Raw genomic sequence first — 20,080 nt, 5'->3', positions numbered from 1 at the left:
AACTTAGCTATCCACTTTTGGATATATAATTAAATTGAACACTGTTTCCAGTGTCTCAAATTAATCATATAAAGTCATAGAGTACTAGTCCTACAGGCAACATTGGAACAGTCTAAGGAGGCTATTACAGGTCTCATCTCTTGGTCACGGAATGACCTGGTTTTTCAATTTAGAGAATAATCTCATTATGTTGGGAAACTAAAATGACATGGTTATTAAAGCACACATACAGATGACAAGAATCTAGTTAGCAAGTTGACATATTGCATCACAAACTATTCATAAATTCAGTTTTCCATTATTTTAAAGAACAACTTGATCAAAGTTGAAAATTTCATCATCTTAACTCTTATATTCATAGCATTTAGATTACTAAGTAACTTTGTTGGTCATCCCCAATATCAGCTATATCCTCTCTTCTTGCATTCATTCATCCAGTTTTCAAAGAAGCAGAGCAATTATTCTGTTATTTTATAAAATTAATGGGAATAATTCAAGATTAAGTAGCTTATAAAAACTTCTTGACACACTTTTCTTTTTCCCTGAAGCCTGTCAAAATAAGAACAATATTTTCTTCATGTTGATATTTAAAAATTTCAATTCCTCAACGACTATTTGATAATTCACACCTCATAGGGCTATGATGTATAAAGTGATATAGTAGCTGGCATGCAATAAATAGCAAAAACTTTATTCTTGTTCATTGTGGTTATTACTTAAAATCTCTTATTTTACATATAAAAATAGAATAATCATTTATTCATGGTAATGACATTAAATAAACAAAGTCAAAACCAGGAGCAAGATATTCTGGCTCCCAATCCAGTGCTCCTTTCAAATCCCTGTAACTTCTAAGATACCCTAAGGAGTAAGAATATCTAACCCTAAAATACAAATCAAAACCACAATGAGATATCTCTTCACATTAGTCAGAATAGCTAAAATTAATGAGTCAGGAAACAACAGATGTTGGTGAGGGTGTGGAGAAAGGGGAACACTCTTACACAGTTGGTGGGAATACAAGTGGTGCAGCCACTCTGGAAAACAGTATGGAGCTTCCTCAAAAGTTAAAAATAGAACAATCTTATGACCCAGTAATTGCACTTCTATGTATCTACCCAAAGGATATAAACATAGTGATCCAAAGGGGCACCTACACCCCAATGTTTATAGCAGCAACGTCCACAATAGCCAAACTATGGAAATAGCCCAGATGTCTGTCAATGGATGAATAAAGATGTGATAATATATATTATATATGTATATATAATATATAATATATATTTATAATCAAAGAATGAAATCTTACCCTTGAAACAACATGGGACGAGCGTATTATGCTAAGCGAGGTAAGTCAGAGAAAGACAATTATAGGATTTCACTCATGTGTGGTATTTAAGAAACAAAACAGGATCATAGGGGAAGGGAGAGAAAAATAAAATAAGATGAAATAAGAGAGGGAGGTAGACCATAAGAGACTCTTAACTGTAGGAAACATACAGAGAGTCACTGGAGGGGATGTGGCAGGGTGGATGGGATAAGTGGATGATGGGCATTAAGGAGGGCACATGATGTAATGAGCACTGGGTGTCATATGCAACTGATGCATCACTGAACTCTACCTCTGAAACTAATAATACATTATATGTTAATTAGTTGAATTTAAATAAAATTTAAAAATATAGATTACAATGTATAAAGAAAAGAATATCCAATCCTAAATAAATAAAAAGTTATTGACGTTATGTCATTAAAGAACTAATTTATTTCACACAATCTGAATACATTAAATTTAAGACTTATAATTTTATAATAAATTATCCATTAGGTGGTAACATCTATGAGTAATAATACATATGGTTTGTCATTAACAAACACCAGAATTTCAAAGTGACCTCCCTAAATGAACATAGAGAAAGTAGACAATCTGGTGGTTCAAGCAGGGGAGTATATACCTATCAGTGGCCTTCATTTTCCTCCCAAAGCAACGATGTCCTCCTTTCCTCAATTGATTTAAGTCAGATATCCATCCCCACCTGTGATCACAGTGTCCAGTTTGCCTGGTTATCTAATAATTAACTGAATGAAGGAAAAACATGGAAAAATATGGAAGGAAGGAGAAACAGCCATGTCAAAATAATTATGAGTCAGTGGTGCTACACAGATCATAACTCGATCAGCCCAACTACTAAAATAAAAACACCTTCCCTTCCCTATTATCTCTGTCAGAAAGGGTTCTGCTATATCCAGAAAACTTTTAATAATCAATCATCTAAGATCTAGATCTGTGCATTATATATAGAGTAAGACAAAAATTTGTGAAAATACAAAGGCAATCTGAGTAGTATTTTGAGGGTATGTCCCCAAGTAGGTTTGGTAGCTCCCAAAGTATTTTCCCACTTCATCCTCCATCTCTAATCCCCACAGCACCCAGATTACCCAGGAAGCAGACAGCAAACTAGTCCTACCTGCATGAGACATCAGCTATATTATGGCTACACAGCCTCTTGTGAGATGACCCAGGAACTTCAGAGCCATAAGTTTCAAACAACTGAATAAGACTTGGAATCTCCATATATTTCGGGTCAAGAAGGAATCCCACATGGAAACATGAAAGAGGTAATCATGACTGCCAGGCCTGCCATGTCAACCAAACTGGCCTCAGCAATCACTGGGGTGGGGCGGCATATGTCACATCTAGTTTGTCTCCATAAATGTACCCTTTTCTTTCAAATAAGAGTATACCAAAGTCAGGCACTGGGATCATGAGGAAAGAAGGAAAATAAGAACCTATAAGTCATCTCTCCCTAAGTTATAGTCATGTGCACTGAAATAATGTCACAAATAGAGGCAACAGTATTATAAAGTCATGTAGCAACACAGCCCTATGGCACAAATTTATTTTAAGCAGAGATCTGTTGACAAGTCCTCAGATATGGATACCATGTACGATACTGCCCTACATTAAGTATAACAGAGTTCTTTAACTGAGACGAGACCAATCGAGAATAAGCATGCCCAAACATAAGGATTCTTCACAGAGATAAGCTCGTATTTTAGCTTCTATAGTTGGATCATTCATGACAGATCTTAAAATGGCTCCTGTCCAAAGACGCATGCATTTTGAGCCAATAATAATTGCTCATCTACCTCAGAAAAAAATACAAGCTTTTATTCTAGCCCCAAATTTATGAGAAGTTATTATTTTTCAAACATATTTATAACATTAGGTTAGGCCTCTGAATTTGAGGGTTTCTCTCACCATGTACAGAGTAACAAGGCTATAATGAGCTCTAGTTATCATCTGGGGAATCCTAGTATTTTTGTCCTGGGCAATTCCTGAAAAAGTTGTGCCAAGATCACAGTTGTTTTGGACAAAACATTTACAATTGGAGAAAGATCAAAGTCAACACCTTGAATGGAGCCCAGAATCTGATCAGTAACTGAGCTGGATATAATTCACAGGTGTTACATGCTCTGTGCTTTTGGACCCTCCATCTGTTCTGCATCAGCCTGATTTTGAATAATTAGCACTTCAGTCAGTTCTTGCTGATCCAATATTCCAAACTGGACACTGGGATCATAAGACCAAACTATCCAGTTTAACTAAACATGATCAACATATCTAGGAAATATGAGTAAGTGGTTACCTGTGTACAACAATAAGCAGAAATTATCCTTTTGCTTTTTTTTCAATGAAAAAATTGTGGAATTGATATATACAACATTGATTTGCAATCATGGTATCACAGAACCTTGTACTAGGATATAATCTAGGTCTACCAAGTGGTAATTTACATTGTGTTTGAACCCAGGCCTAATTCTAAAGATTCAGCAACATCATGTTTCAGGAAATAGAGGTAAAAAGAGATAATATAACTGTCCTTAAGTATTTAGGGTCTAGTTTAGGATAGGAATATGGAAAAGGATAGCAATATATTCATACCTATATATGCAAGATAAAGGTTCAGTGCTAATGTATACCATCAAACAGAGTTACGGTGGTTCGAGGGAAAGGAAAAGCTTTAATACCATCTTGGGCAAGGTCAGATGAAGTTATATTTCATTTAAGAGGGTGTGTTTAGCACGGTCTTAAGTGAGAGATGATAATTTTAAGAGGTGATAATTTTTTAAAAGAACTTTGAAAATGACTATCTATTCAGAGGGAGGAAAGCAAAAACACCAACACTGAAATATCAACCTATTACAATGCATTGGAGGAGCACGGGTGTTGTTCATTTCAAGTAGCATAACAGAGAGAATGTGTCAGAAGAGTTCAGGGGCATGAAGATGGAAGCTTTTTATGATGTCAAAGCACTAAATTCCAAAGCAAGAAAATTTTACCTAAATATTAGAGGCAATAGGGAGTTACTGAAGGTTGCTGAGCAGAAGGTTGACACTATTAGATCAACTCTTCGGAAGGACAGCTTTAATTCCAGTGAATATAATTAACAGGAATCAGAGATTCACCATATGAGTTATACCAAAATGTTTAGTTGTTCTTTTTGATGTTCATGTAAATTGCATTACTTTAATGGTGCTGGAGGAACTACCATAAACATTGCATGTGTCAGAAGTTACATATCCTGCTCAAATACTCTTTAATGTGTCCTAATATTTGCACCTACATGTGTTTCTGTATTTCCTAAATGCTACGTTTATGGGTGGAAGAATAATTGTGCCCTTACTAGAAACACGGTCATGAGTATAAGCTTATTTTTTGTGAAAGATGACAAACAGGGATTTGGATAGAGTTTGATGAACTACTTGGGCTTTTTAGAAGCAACAAACACTAGGAAATATGAGGTTTGAGTTGTGAAAGACATCAAAGTGAGACATTTAAATTAATTTGTAGAAAAGAGTGGGTGCAATCACTGTATAAGATTGGAGAGTTAAAGAAAAAGAATTCACAGGCCAGAATACTTAGTTGAAATGACTGAACTCTCAACATCTGGTTGAGAGTAAATGCTCTTGGAAATCAAAAGTAAATCATTTTTTAACCTTAATTCTGCAATTCTTGATCTTGATTCTGTAATTCTTGCTATCAAACGTGCCTGGTTCTGCCTCATAAAATTTAGTTGCAAATACAAAATTCCATGTAGCCTCCAATGGACATGCTACAATATGATCCAGCTGTTTGGAAAATACTACTTGATATAAGCAGTGATTAACAGGAAATCATGCAAGAGAGGTCATATTTTGACTGAAGAGTTACAGGGTAACATTTGCTGACTTTTTTCTAGCTCAGGAACCTAATTATTTTCATACAAAAATACCAAATCTCAGTCTGGCAATGAATGTGCTATGTATACCTGCAGTTCACAGCTAGTAGTCTAATGAGCAGAATATCAAGATGGAGTACTACAGTACTTAAAATGTACAAGCCACAAAAAGACATGGATACATAATTTAAAAATTAGAGATGGTCAAATGAAAGCCAAAGATCCTCAATCATGCGCATGTGTAGACTGTTTTTTTTTAATCATCAAAGATGTAATATAACTTAGGGGAATAGGTTTGGAAGTAAGGTGTCCATGAGAAAACTGATAGCGCCTCTATATAAGCAAACAATACTGAAGAACATGGTGTCAAGAGAAGTAGGACAACTTGCAGACAAATAATTGTCTTGATTACAAGGAAGGGGAGACAGTGAAAAGAACATTCCTCCAACCATCCATTTATTTATCCATCCAATATATATTTATTCAATATCTCTTAAGTGCCAGAGACTGTGTTGGCACTATGGTTATGGCAGAAAACAAAACAAATTTCATGCTCTCAGGAGGCTTTTACTTTGGGGCAGGAAGACATATTACAAATAAAAGTATAAGGGCCAAGTAGAACATGCTATGTTAGATAGGGTGATCAGGGAAACCCTGTATGGGAGTGATCTAAGTGAAATAAGAAAGGATGCCATACAAGCATCTGTGGGGGGAAGAAGAGTAATAATCCTATTCAGAAGAAAAATTCAATGCAAAAGCCCTCAGGTGGGAATATGCTTGGCACAGTTGGTCAAGAAAATTCAAGAAGGCCAGTGATCTTGAAGGACAGTGAGTCACAAGAGGGGAAATGGTGGGGCATGAGATGAAACAAGGAGCCAAAAGCCAGACAAGGTAAGCATCACATGCCAAAGTTAAGAACTTGAACTTTGTATTAAGGCTGGTAGGAAGTTGTTAGGTAGACATAATCTGATACATGTTTTAAAAGAATCTCTTCAGTTGCTGTGTCAGCAGGCTTAAGGATAAAAGTAGAAGCAGTAAAACACATTAGGAAGCTACTTCAGTTATCCAAGTGAGAGCAATGGGGATTGAATGAGGAGGAGACAATGAGTCAAACATCTTACAAATATGGATCTCAACGTATGATCCTGGTACCAGCAGTACCCAGAAACTGATTATAGTTGCAAAATCTGGAGTCTTGCTCCCCCTACTGACTTGGAGACCTGGGAGTGGGACCCAGAAATCTGTGCATTAACAAGCCCAGCAAGTGAATCCAATGTGTGCTCAGATTTGAAGATTACTGCCTTAGAAGTAAAGGCTCACCTAATTCTTATTGGAGTTCTGAATAATTTCAGCATTTTTGTCACTAAGTAAATCTAATTACATATATTTGTGAACTGTAAAAAAAATCTAGAAATGAGTTTATTCAATGAGAGTATTTAGAACGATGTGAAATAGGAAAAACATTCAAGTGTGGGTGTGTGTCAACCCAAGTACACATTGTCTCAGCATCTAAAGATTGAATTTCTGGCTCTAAATTCAGGCCATATTCTGATTTATTTCTAATACAGTATCAGGCTATTTAGTACAAGCTTTAAATTGCCAACACTCTTTGATGCAAAAAAAGAAAAATAAAGCTGAATTTAATGACTTCATTATCAGTGATAAACAATTACTTTGCAGATTTTCAGACAAGCCATGTCTCCAGTTTTTAAAAGACACTTGTTTTACCAGTGATGGGCATCTACATTAACAAAAACTGAAAACCGCAAATCAACACTAGTTGTAGATAATGAATGGGTGCCATAGTCTACATTATAAAATTGAGAAGTGCCTAAAAACCTGAATATTCTGAGTTGCTATTTTGGGCTGAAAGCATAATCAGTCAAAACAGAGATTTGAAAAGCAAGAAGATTCTAGAAAGCTAACTACTCAAAATAAATCCACTGGGGAAAGTCTCTCAGATTTGATGGTCTACATTTCTACTTGTGATTACACTTAAAAGATATTTCAGAGAATCATTTTACTCAAAGCAAAAAACTTGAAGAAATAGAATTAAAAATGATTAATCTTAAAAAAACTTATTTTAAAACATACATATGTATTTGTGAGTTTATATAAGCATTTATATACATGAAAAATGACTACAGATATAAGGAAAGAAGAACTTTCTCTAAGACCTAATTCACTAGGAATAATTTTTTTAATCAGAAAAAGAAAAACATCATTTTGTGACTAAAGACCATTCTAAAATTCATCAATCATATTGAGGACTGAGTACAGTTACTTTAGATGTTCACTGAAGATAGAATAAAAGGGACTGATGTCATAGGAGGCATCCACTGAAAACCATGAGGAATACAAGATAACCAAATGATGATTTTCATAAAACCTGCAGTGAACATTCTATGTAAGAATGTCTGATCACGTGGCATGTTCAGAGGTGAGGATAAATTCCAACGTGCTTCAGCTGTAGAGTGTTTTTGCTCCACAGTTACATCACACAAAATACAATACTGTAAGTTCAGGAGGTCCAATGTACAGCAGAGCAAACCAATTTGATAATATTGCCTTATATACTTGAAATTTGCTAAGATGGATCTTAAGTGCTCACACTATACACACACAACTGACTTTGTAAGATGATGGATATGTTAATTAGATCCTTTGTGGTAATCATTTCACAATGTATTTGTACATCAAAATATCATTTTGAAACCTCATATATATAATTTTTATTTGTCAACTAAACCTCAATCAAGCTGAAAAAAAATCAACATCTCTACCATCCCTCCTCCAAATACAGTACTCCTCACTGTTGTTCAACACAGGGGGATTCAATTACAACCCCACTGGCTAGGGGACATACTGCTGTGCACCCCACCAGTTTTACACTGGGGATACTGACAACCCCTTGGGATAAGCAGCCTACAGGAACAGGAAGGCTGGTTTTACATTAGACTTATCTTGTAGAAAACAGTGTTCAAAAGGTGGGATTGCCTCTCTTGTATAGTAATACACATTGAAGTATCCCCTGAAGACCGGGAAACACATTCAATGACATAGAAGCTTCTGTTCATACATCTAATCTAATTTTCCCAAGGAAGAACTAAAAGACAAAACACAACTGGTTTATAAATTCCACAGCTTGATTTTTTCTTTTGGTATTATTGTCTATTACTTCTTTTCACAGCTACCATCCACCACTTTCTTACTAGCTTTTAGGAGTCTCCCGTATTGTCAGATTGCAAACATGGTATCAAGACAGGTTGTTAAAACACTGGAGGGTCCAGAGTAGGAGAGAAAGAGGGGACACCAAAAGCTGTGCTTACCTTGTCTGTGGCCAACAGCAAGTGACTGTCAAATTGTGGGATCCCTGTCAGAATGGGGCATCCCCCATGACATAGTCACTTCTGATATTGTTTCTCAGCAGAAAAAAATCATGTTGGAGAACCTCTAGGAACCAAATGGTCTACCATCTCCAGCTTTTCAAAGACATCACCATACTCTATCATGATTTTGTACTGTTTTTCAGAAAGAACTTAAAAGATTCTCCATAATACAACCAATTAAATGCAAACAGTCTGCTCTGGAATGTTACATTCTACATTTGTTTTAGCTTCTATGAAAATTTTATATGTGGGCATATATTCATATTGATATTTACATCTTCCTCTCTACTCAAACTCTGTTAATCACCCCTCACTGAATATTCTCAGAGCTCTGTACATCCTCTGTTTCTCTACTCAAGCTTCTCCTGCAATTAATAATTGACATTATGAATATATTTTGTGCAAAGCCTGTGCTCAATATTTAAAGGAATTTAAAGGGAAGGAAAGAACACTACCTGAATAACTGCTATGTAGCACGTGGGAGTAGCATTATAAAAGCCTCATTAAAAAGGATTAAAATATTCATTTTTAGAGATGACAAAACTGAGATTTAAATGGGTTGCTAATATGGCACCAGGTGACCTGTCAGTTGTCACACAGAAAGTATTAGAATCAAGATGCAGCATTATGGCTGAGACTGAAACCTCTATATTCTTGCTCTTCTCCATGCTATCCATCCTATTTACTTCAAATGGGATAGAGTCATAACTGCAAAGTCTCCAGAGCAGCTACTCTCCCTTGCTTGTGGTCTATGCACTCACCCAGCACAATATACACTACATAATACAAAGTCAAGTTTTTACTGTAATTTAACTCAAGATAACATCTCCTCAAGGAATTGAGTATCATGAGCATTATATATAGCAGGTGAATAATAATATAGAACAGCACATGTTAGATACCAAGGGAAATACAAACAACATTAATGGGACAGAGATGAAGACTGAAATTTATTCTGAGCCAGGGAATTGGTCAGGCAGGTAGGGTTACTGACATCCTAATTTGAATGGCCTTTTACTAGCTCTGTGAATCCATGCCCCAGTTTCTATGTATACTGCTGCTAAAGCATCCCTTCTGTGACATTCTTAGGATTCTACTTAGGCACTGAAGGAGGAGAGCTAATAGTACCTGGGAGTTTTATATCCCACACCTCCCTGAGATACCACTAGCCAATGAGTAAATGACATGAGAAAACGAACATCCCGTTCCTTTGCTTTGAGAAGACAGACTTTCAAGTGTAAGTGATCTGCTTGAGACTTCATCTGAGATGACATTCTTTCTTGGTCTCTTCTCTTTTCTATCCTGATCATCTAGCTCTGTGAATGAAGGGAGACAGAAGAGTGAGTGAACTAAAATCCAGATTACTTGTGGTACGAAAGCCGAAGTCTAATGTACAGGTTGCCTAGGAGTAGGGGCAAATGAGGTGAACAAGAAAGTTAGAGACAGTACTTCAATCCAGAGGTACTCTGAATGAAGCACTGAAGTCTTCAATGAATAAAAGGAAGCACTCTCTCCCACAGATGAATCAAGTGAGCAGGTATCTGCATTTCTACCTCTCTACTTTTTATCTAGCAATATTCTATTTGTTTTTCAAGATCATTTGCCTTGTTTCTGTATGCTACTTGATATATTTTTTGAAAGTAACAAATGATGTTTTTTAATTTTTTTAATAAATTTATCTTGATTACACAAACTAGAAGGCCTTTTCCTTTCTCGAACTCAGTCATTTGTAGAGATTACTCCTTTTTTTAAAAAAAGATTTTATTTATTCATGAGAGACACACAGAGAGAGGTAGAGACATAGAGGGAGAAGCAGTTCCTCGCAGTGAGTCCCATGTGGGACTTGATCCCCAGACCTGATCACGTCCTGAGCTGAAGGTAGATCCTCAACCACTGAGCCACCCAGGTGTCCCACTCCACCTTTTCTAATTCCTTATATCCCTCTGACCTTTCACATTGTAGACATGAGCTTCTTCACTTAAAGGTCAATATTCTGTGGCTGTATCCCCAAAACTTTTGCCACTGCCCACCCCATGGAGTACTTAGTATTTGAATTAAAAGAAAGTTCAATATTAAACTAGAGATCTCATCACACATTACTTTTGCCCCCCCTCAGCACAGACTTTGACTGGAAGAGAATAGGTGCTCAGAAATCAGTCTCTTCACATTCTCCAAACCATGTAGGCATCTATTTTGACATTCTTTGGAATGGTAGGGTTATCTAATCAATGGTTACCTGAATATCCTCTAAAATCTATAATCCTCTGCGGGTGGAGGACAGAGGGGAACAGGGAGATGGGAAAGAGTATTTTACTGTTCTTTTCACTGTTATAAAAATAATCTAATTTTGTGTCTCCAGTTAAAGCACTGATTAAAAAATAAGAATAAATCAAATATGACTAGTTTTTAATTATTCTGTACCATAAGAGAAGTGGTCTTATTATTTGCAACGTCTACAAAAATTGGTCAGTAAATTGGATGATAAATTCTGGGACAAATCCCATCTAACTGCATTTAGATGACAAGTTGATTCAATGTTGAAGTGACTACTTAGGGGTGTGGGTAGCACACTTTCCTTATATTATGCCACCAATAAACTATATTCCACTGTGTTTCCTTTGCATAGGATAAAGTTCTTCATAGTCACCTTGGTAGTGACTATTACAAGAAACATGTGGCAGTTTAACATTTTAAATAAATTTAATACTTTTTCTCTTTTTTCTCTATTTTTGATTACTCTTCTGCCTTGCAATATTATTTTTGTGCTAGGAAACGTAAATGCCATATATAAAATCTTAAGAGGACACATTTTAGAAACAAGTGTATCCATCTCTATCAGAAGACACATAATGCATCAATTTGAAATCATTAGGAGTTTTGCTCTGGTGAAAAAGTTCAATGAAATACATAATGCTGATGACTGACCCCAAGGCCCTTAATATTTTCTTTTTATATGCTTTCACATTAAAATATATCTGGAAAATTATTTTAGTCTTCATACAAATATCTCCTTCATGAAGCCTTCTCTGGAACAGATGATTGGTATGATCAAATATTCCATGTGTTTCGGTACATTTCCCTGGACCTCCTTTATTCCTCTTCTCCTGTGACAATTTGGGACAAAGTTTAACAAATTGTGTAATTAGAAGGTAGAGAAGAGTCAACCACACTGCAATTAGACGGATAATACTTGATTATAGAAACCCAATGGATTTCAAAGCTATGTTTATTTTGGCAGTTAGCATTACTTATCTTAAATAATACCCAATTTTTGATAATATTCTTTAAAATAAAGCTCCTTATTTTTCGAGTCACCCTCTCCTTTACTGTTTGATTTTCTCTAAAGGATTTATTACCACCTAACCTTCCATAAATATCAGTTGTCTTCTTTTAAATAACACTCAGCCAGATAAAAATGCCATAAAACAGGAATGTACTTCTGTCTCAGTTTAGCTTACTGATGTACTCCTAGTGACTAGCACTGTACCTGGAACAGAGTAGATACTCTCCAGTTTTATCACGTGAAGAAATTACATAATTTCTCAACCCCCAATTATACGGCTTACCCCACATTATGAAAATAAAATGAGTACATATGCGAAACTCCTAATCTCATAGTCTGCTTATATTCAATAAGGGTTAATGAACTGGAATTTCTATCAAAATCTCAATGGCATTTTTTAACCAGAAGTGTAAAACACAATCTTAAATTTCATATGGAACCACAAAGACCTTTAGCAGCCAAAGAAGTCCAGAGGCAGAAAAACAAAGCTGGGGGCATCTCATTACCTGATTTCAAATTATACTACAAAGCTATAGTAATCCAAAGAGTATGGTACTGGCAGGAAAACAGATAAAGAGACCAATGGAATATAGTTGAGAACCCCAAAACAAGTCTACTCATATGCGATCCAGTCATATTTGACAAGGGGACCAAGAATACTTGCTAGAGAAAGGACAGTCTTTTCAATAAATGGTGCTAACAAACTGGATATGCACATGCAAAAGAATGAAACTGGATCCCTATCTTAAACTATTCATAAAAGTGAACTCAAAATGGATCGGACACTTAAATGTCAGACTGGAAACCATGTAATTCCTAGAAGAAAACATACAGGGTAGAGCTCCTTGGCACTGGTCTTGGAATTTTTTTTTCAATATGACATGAAAAGCACAAGCAACAAAAGGAAATAAAGTGGGACTACATCAAACTAAAACACTTCTGCACAGCAAAAAAATAACAAAATGAAAAGGCAGCTGACATAATAAACAAAATATTTACAAACCACATATCTGATTAGTAGTTAATATATAAGAAACCTATACAACTCAATAGGAAAATAAATAATTCCATTAAAAATGGGCAAATAGCCCAGATATTTTTCCAAAAAAGATACTGAAATGGCCAATAGGTACATGAAAAGATGCTCAGTATCACTAATCATCAGGGAAATGTAAATCAAAACCACAATGAGATATCACCTCACATCTCACATCTCACATCAATGGTTAGAATGACCATTATCAAAAAACACAGGGATAACAAGTGCTGGTTGAGGTTGTAAAGGAAAAGGGAACTTTGTTCACAGTTGGTAGAATGTAAACCAAATGCAGCCACTATAGGAAACAGTATGGAGATTTCTCAAAAATATTAAAGAGAAGTATCGTATGATCCAGCAATTCCACTATCTGCCCTTCCATGTTCACTGTAGCATTATTCACAATAGCCAAGACATGGAAACAATCAAATGTCCATCAACAAATGAATGGATATAGAAAATCAGTCAATCAATCACTCATATACACACACATATACACACTCTTATATATATACCCTTATAAAAGAGAAGGACACCTTGTCATTTCCAACATCATGAATGAACCATGAAGGAATTATACTAAGTGAAATAAAGTCAGAGAAAGACAATATTGTATGATTTCACCTATATGTGGAATCTGAAAACACTGGAGTCATAAAAACAGATTAGACTATTGGTAGCTAGGCTTGAGGGGTGGGGAAGGAAGGCGAAAAAGGAAGGTTCTTTACATGTAAGAATTTCCAGTTATAAGATGAATGCATTCTAGAGAATTATTGTACAGCATAGTGACTGTAGTTAACAATACTGTATTGCTTATAGGAAAGGTACTAAGAAAGTAAATCATTAAAGTTCTCACCACACACACAGAAATCTAACTATGTAAGGTTATGGATATGTTAACTAACCTTACTGTGGTAACCATTTTGCAATATATACGCACATCAAATCATCACAGTGCAGTGCACACTCTAAACATTCACAATATTAGAGGTCAATTTTATCTCAATTAAATGGGAAAAAAAGATAAAGAATCCCTCCTTCAAGGAAATTTCACCACTTAGCTATGAAATAAGTTCTATCATGAATTTTCTCAAGATTATCTTAGAAAAAAATTTGATCTATATACCATGACAACTTAAATCTTTCCAATAGCTCTCATCACTTTCTAATTACACCACTGTCCTTTAAAATTTATGAAGATACATGTATATGCACAAATTCATACATATACATGTATAAACACATATACAAATATATGTATGCATATATATATATATATATATATCATATAAACATAGAGAAAACCTAAAAATTAAAGTATAAAATTTCTAGGTTTCATAATATTGAGCCTGGAATTTCAATTTCCAATGTTATGGAAGGACAAAGAAATGTCAATGCATGTTAAATAAATATTTGCCTTTCTCAGTTTAGGATAAAGGTGTGTGGAGTGAGAAATAGATAGAGAAAAATGTGATATTATGACAAGTGCTGCTCTGAGTACAATTCATATACTCTAGAGTTAACTCTGTTCATTTGGTGTATCAAATGCAAGCAGCATTTTGCCACTTTTCTAGTAGATGTCACTGCCTATCAAAAGATTTTTCTTGAAGAATGACTCAACCTAAAAAGAAAATCAAAGTAATTCAACATTATTTGCAGTGACACCTAAAATCCATTCCTTTATGCTAAAATGCTGAGAATATTTTTCCAACCCAGAAACTTCCTTACAGACTAAATATTAATATCAATAAAACATTTTAACCAAAATCAGTTCATAATAAAGGGAAAATACTAACAAAAATGAAATTGTTAAGCAATATGTTTCTTTAAGAGGTTCTGAACTCCCAGAATAGAAACAAACTGTCTAAATTTACTCAAAGCAAAAACAAGTACATAGATACATAAATATTTTTTATTTTTGACTTTTTACATATTTTATAAGGTTGAAGACAGAACTCTACAGAGAACAAAAATAAACTAAACATTTATGACTCATACATTTGATTTTCGGAAATGCTTAAACCTTGCATTGTTATTTACAATTTATTTTAGGAGATAAGAAGTTAAAGCATCTTTACTTTCATTTAACTATGGATGAAGGAGGTGGAAATATAAAACAATGGAAATAAATAAAAAGTAGATAAGTAAAGAGACTGTTTGATGGACTTTCAGTAAGGAAATAGAAGTGGAAGGAACCTATCTTAACCAGTTACAATCACTTGCCCAGAAGATGAGCACAAATAAAAGATGTTGATGATCATATCAGAGACCTATATGTAAATAGTATTTTCCATGATTAATTATGTCTTCCAATAACATATTAATGGTCTTGCTGTTACCCACAATAAAGGTCTAAGAGATTTTACTATTCTTTTACTTATAGAATTCCAAGTAACTTTTCCTAAACCATTCCTTCACTATAAAGAGGGAAACTGAGAACCATAAAGCTTCATATAACTGATATTTTTATTTGAAATATAATTAACATATAACACTATATTATTTTCAGTTGTACAACATAACAATTCAATATCAATACAACATAGGACTGATTTTTATAAGATTCTTGCCTTATTTTGATTTTACTTTGCAAGTCTTTTCAAAGACAATGTAACACCAGAAACTCAGCACCCAGCCAGCTGGAAGCATTCATGTGTCCTAGATTTTCTGAGAAGGGATTGTACTGCCTGATTCATCTCCCTATTCACACATATTGAGTGGACTCACGCACTCCAGTTTTAGGAATCCTTGCAGGTTTATATTCATTAAAATAATTATATCAATAAATGATAGGAAATATTAGTGCTGGGGCATAGGACTAAGGTTTAAATGTCATTGTGTTTAATCTTTGCAGTAACCACAAGTAACTCATTATTGCTATATTACAGATGAAACTTCTGAGATACAGAGAGCTTTAGCAGCATACCGAAGGTCAGAATTATTAAGCAACAATTCAGTCAGGTCTGACTTTAAAATCAGTGCTCTGTTAAGAGTCAGTCTACAAGAGTTGACTGAATATACAATAGTACATACAGTGATTATGTATCATCTTTGGAACTGTGTCAGTGCTTCCTGGCATTCTCTATCCATACCATTATTTGTAATATAAAATGCATTCTGTTGTGTTGAAAGTGGAATACAGCAGTGCTGCTAAAACACGAGTCCCAGGTTGACTCATTTGTTATTTTTTTCATTTGTGATTTAATAGGTATTTCCACATGAAGAACAAAGTAGGCCATGCCATGTTTTAAAAAAATCTGTTAATGATTGTTGTGTTCACTCCAAAGAGCCTACATACATTTTGTTCTTCTACATTATTACTTCAGCAAAAACTACTCAGACTCAAAAAAATGATGTCAAGTGCTACTTTCATTAAATAGTACATGAATTAAAACACAGATACAATTGGGGCACCTGGGTGGCTCAGTCAGTTAAGAGTCCTTCTCTTGGTTTTGGCTCAGGTCATGATCTCAGGGTCGTGAGATCGAGCCCCAGGTCAGCCCCTGCACTCAGCGTGGAGTCTTCTTGTGATTCTCCCTCTCCCTCAGCCTGCCCCCTGCTTGCTCTCACTCCCTCTCGAATAAATTAATACAGAATTTTAAAAAGCACAGATAAAATTAATGTCCATTCTACTGGAAGTTACTGTAAATGGTTTCACTGAAACCAAAGATGTTTGATAAGGAGACAGTACTGATTCTCCCATGACCTCCAGCTTTCCTCCTCCTAAAACCACAAGAGATTAAAGTTAGTTAGCAAGACAGCACAATTTGCTTTGACCAACAAAATAGGCTGAATTTATTTACTTCATTCTCAATCTTGCCCTTCCTGTGCCATGGCACTATGCAAGCGTACCTGATTATGAGGTACATCCTTGTGCCTCTATTTAGATGGTAGTTGCCCTTTATTGTTGCTAAGAGCCGCATGGAGTTGATGTAAGAGAGAAGAAAATGTGCCTGGATATACCAAAACGTGTTTGTCTGCAATTTTTATATAACGGATACACTTGACCTAACAGAATCTCATACCGGCACTGAGAAATGTATTTCACTATCATGTATCAAGTGAAAATTTTCCAGAAAATATTTAATAATGACAAAAAGAGGCATAAACAATCCAGTTTCCATATAGACATTCAATGTTACAAATTTTTCTCAAGTCCTATTTAAATTGTGTAAATATATTGGGAATATATTAGATATTATATCTACCAACATTGTAATTATATTAATCATGTGGTTTCCTAGTTCTCCCCATATCTGTAAAGTATTTAATATTTTATTTTTTAAGTTTTAAATTTGTTACTACAAATTCTCTCAGTTCTGTCATAAAGATTTAAAATCAAGAGAGGGAGTAATCTCTGAGAAACACATATACATGTGTGTGTGTGTGTGTGTGTGTGTGTGTGTGTTAATTACTTACCAAACAAAAACTCTGATAATGAGTTCTTAATACATTTATTACAGTTAAAAAAAACAAATACCTAACAAATATTTATTGGCTAAGATAAACTGTTAACAACCAATTATATCTGCAGAAATTTCATAACCTTAATTGACAGAGTCAAGAAAAAAGGACTAGTAAAACAAAGCACAGTACATTTCGTATTCTGAATACTCACTGTCTTGAATATTTAAAAGTCATTCTACAGTAGCAAATTATTTACTGATGCTTTCATTTATAAGGATCACATCAATATACTGAACTCTCTAAAAATCTTTTTGGATCAATACTCAAAACCACAAATAGCTTCAAATTCTAACTCATCTACATATGAAGAAGGAAGAAAAAATATCCATGGAAAAATAAAGTTAGTACCTGTTAGGTAACCCTGTAATGGGTTCCTGATGATTATTTTCCTCACACTAATGATGCCATGACCTCTCCTTATACATTTTACAAAAAGACATTTGCTATAGGAAGGAATCATTGACTTGCTTCAACTGCCACTTTATAAGAATTAACTACATCATGATGGTCCTATCATGTATGCCGAAGGAAACAACCCATTTCTTGCCATGCATTTGATTTCACTGCTTGAGAAAATTTCAATCAAATAATTATCTCAGCTTTTATAATTCCTTTATGACTGCATTACCAAATTAAAGTATTTCATTTCAAATGTCAAAATACATTCTAACAGGCAACACTTATTTTTTCTACATTAATAACTTGCCACCAATTTAGAAGTTAATTAAGAACGAATGAAATCTCTTTATTAAAAATATCACTGAAAAAAGTTAAGAGATTTTACTTTACCTTTCTTAAATGTTACAATGATATTGGGTTGATGTTCATATATGGTGACAAAGAATAACGGGTTTTGTTCAATTCTTAACATCCATTCCTTTTTTGAGCAGTTTACGTGGCAAACAGATGAGACCAAGTATATCACTAAGTATTATGAAACCTTAAGACAAGCTCATTTATTTTTGCCACATTACTGATTCTTTAATAAGTTGACCCAAGAATAGCAACTAGCAATTACTGTGAGGCTGGAGAATTATTTCTCCATTTTTCCCTTTCTACTCCCTAGCAAACAGACTCTTTCTTAACAGGGCCAAAGATTCCTTGGGCAGTTAGATACCCTTTCTCTCCAGCACCCTAACCCCACCTTTGTCCCCCCTTATTTGGTCTATTTTCTAAATGAGAAGCACTTAGTTACCATGGCAACAAGCTTTACATAAATAGGTCTACAGAACACCTAGCTTATTCTAACATTTGCTAATAAACATCGAATGAATAACAAAAGCAATACTAAGAAAGGAAAATATATATTCCAAAACATATTCTACAAAGTCACACAAATTCAGGATGTAATTCAAGAGCAAATCAACATGAAATATTCAACTGAACATTAATTCTAAATAAATCAGAGCCTTGTTATTTTTTCTTGTCATTATTTTTAGGTCTTCATAAATTAAAAAAATGAGACTATACATCCTTGGAGGACACACAGGGGATATATTTAAAATCACAGATGTCAATATTTGTTTATATGACTAAATCAATAAGATATTAAAAGAAAATAAAGCAGTACTTTAGAGGTAGAGCTATGTTTTATTATAAACTGAGGAAAGCTTTATTGTTTAATTGCAAAATTTAAGAATAATAGTTTGCAAAGAATCTTTGGAAACAACTAAACTAGAGCTACTTCAGCTCAGCCTTATATTTTGGTGTCTCAGGTTTTCAGAGTATCACTTACGTGATGAAAGCAATGAACCGACCACAGAGATCCTTCTTCCAGGAAGGACATTTTGCCCCAGCTTTCATTTATCATTCATTTCATGGAATGTTTATACCATGAAGAAACACATTTTTCAAGGTTATACCCTTCCTGGGTAAGCCCAAACCCAGAGACTAATGAAGGCAGGAGGCAGAAGGCTGGAATGTCAAATAGTGGCCTTTTAGGTCCGATATGCCTTGATTCTACTTCTCCAGAGCTCCCCCAGAGACAGCTGAGGCCCAATATTACAAGCAGCTAGACTTCTCCTGTTTCTTTCTTTTCCCTTCCACAGGGTTTGATCACTAGGTCATCTCTTACTAACTATTCTACAGACTAACCTCTCCATCAAAGTTAGCTTCTGGAAGAACTAAGGAAATTAGGAGAAGCATAAGAAGCCAGTTGCAAGAACAATGCAATCATTGTCTATGACTATTTAAAAAGGCACAACAGAATATCTGAATCCTTTAGTAGACAAATCCTTTAGTACCACTGCCAAATATTAGGTCATGGCCATAAAGGAAAACCTTACCCACTCAGCCACACTGGCATATAAGGCTTATCTAAATTTGAAGGCCTAAAACATAATAACAAAACCACCACTGATGGCAGTCACAGGACAGATAAAGGTGTCTGGGTCACCATGATCACTCTTCTGGGTCTGTGGGATCCAGGTACTGGGGTTAATGAGGCAAGGTGCATCTCAATTCTTCTAGCATATTTCTTTCCCTGCCAAGTCCTAACCCCACCCCAGGCCTTTTTGCATATTATCTAACTTTCAAATGTAGGCAGATATATCAGAGATGCTGGCAGATGGCTGAGGTACAGGAGAAACCCACCTGGGCCTCTTGCCCTAACGCTCATGTACCTAGTGTCCCTGAGTAGTATCTGGAGGAGCCGACTGCTCCTGCTGCTTCTTACAGAACTGAT

General features: G+C 35.0%; 1 long non-coding RNA gene across 2 annotated transcripts; it reads right to left on the bottom strand.

Annotated features, from left to right (window-relative positions):
• Nucleotides 1-9,560: 9,560 nt before the first annotated feature.
• On the bottom strand, nt 9,561-18,547 carry LOC140627881 (uncharacterized). Of its 2 annotated transcripts, none has more exons than XR_012026400.1 (3): nt 18,187-18,547; nt 11,537-11,715; nt 9,561-9,927 (listed from the first exon to the last, which is right to left on the bottom strand). It is a non-coding gene; the product is annotated as an uncharacterized lncRNA (long non-coding RNA). The 2 variants fall into 2 exon arrangements; XR_012026399.1 differs by having other exon boundaries at nt 11,613-11,715.
• Nucleotides 18,548-20,080: the final 1,533 nt, after the last annotated feature.

This window comes from Canis lupus, chromosome X, assembly GCF_048164855.1.
Source record: "Canis lupus baileyi chromosome X, mCanLup2.hap1, whole genome shotgun sequence".
NCBI classification, from domain to species: domain Eukaryota; kingdom Metazoa; phylum Chordata; class Mammalia; order Carnivora; family Canidae; genus Canis; species Canis lupus.
This window is presented reverse-complemented; position numbering and strand designations above follow the sequence as displayed.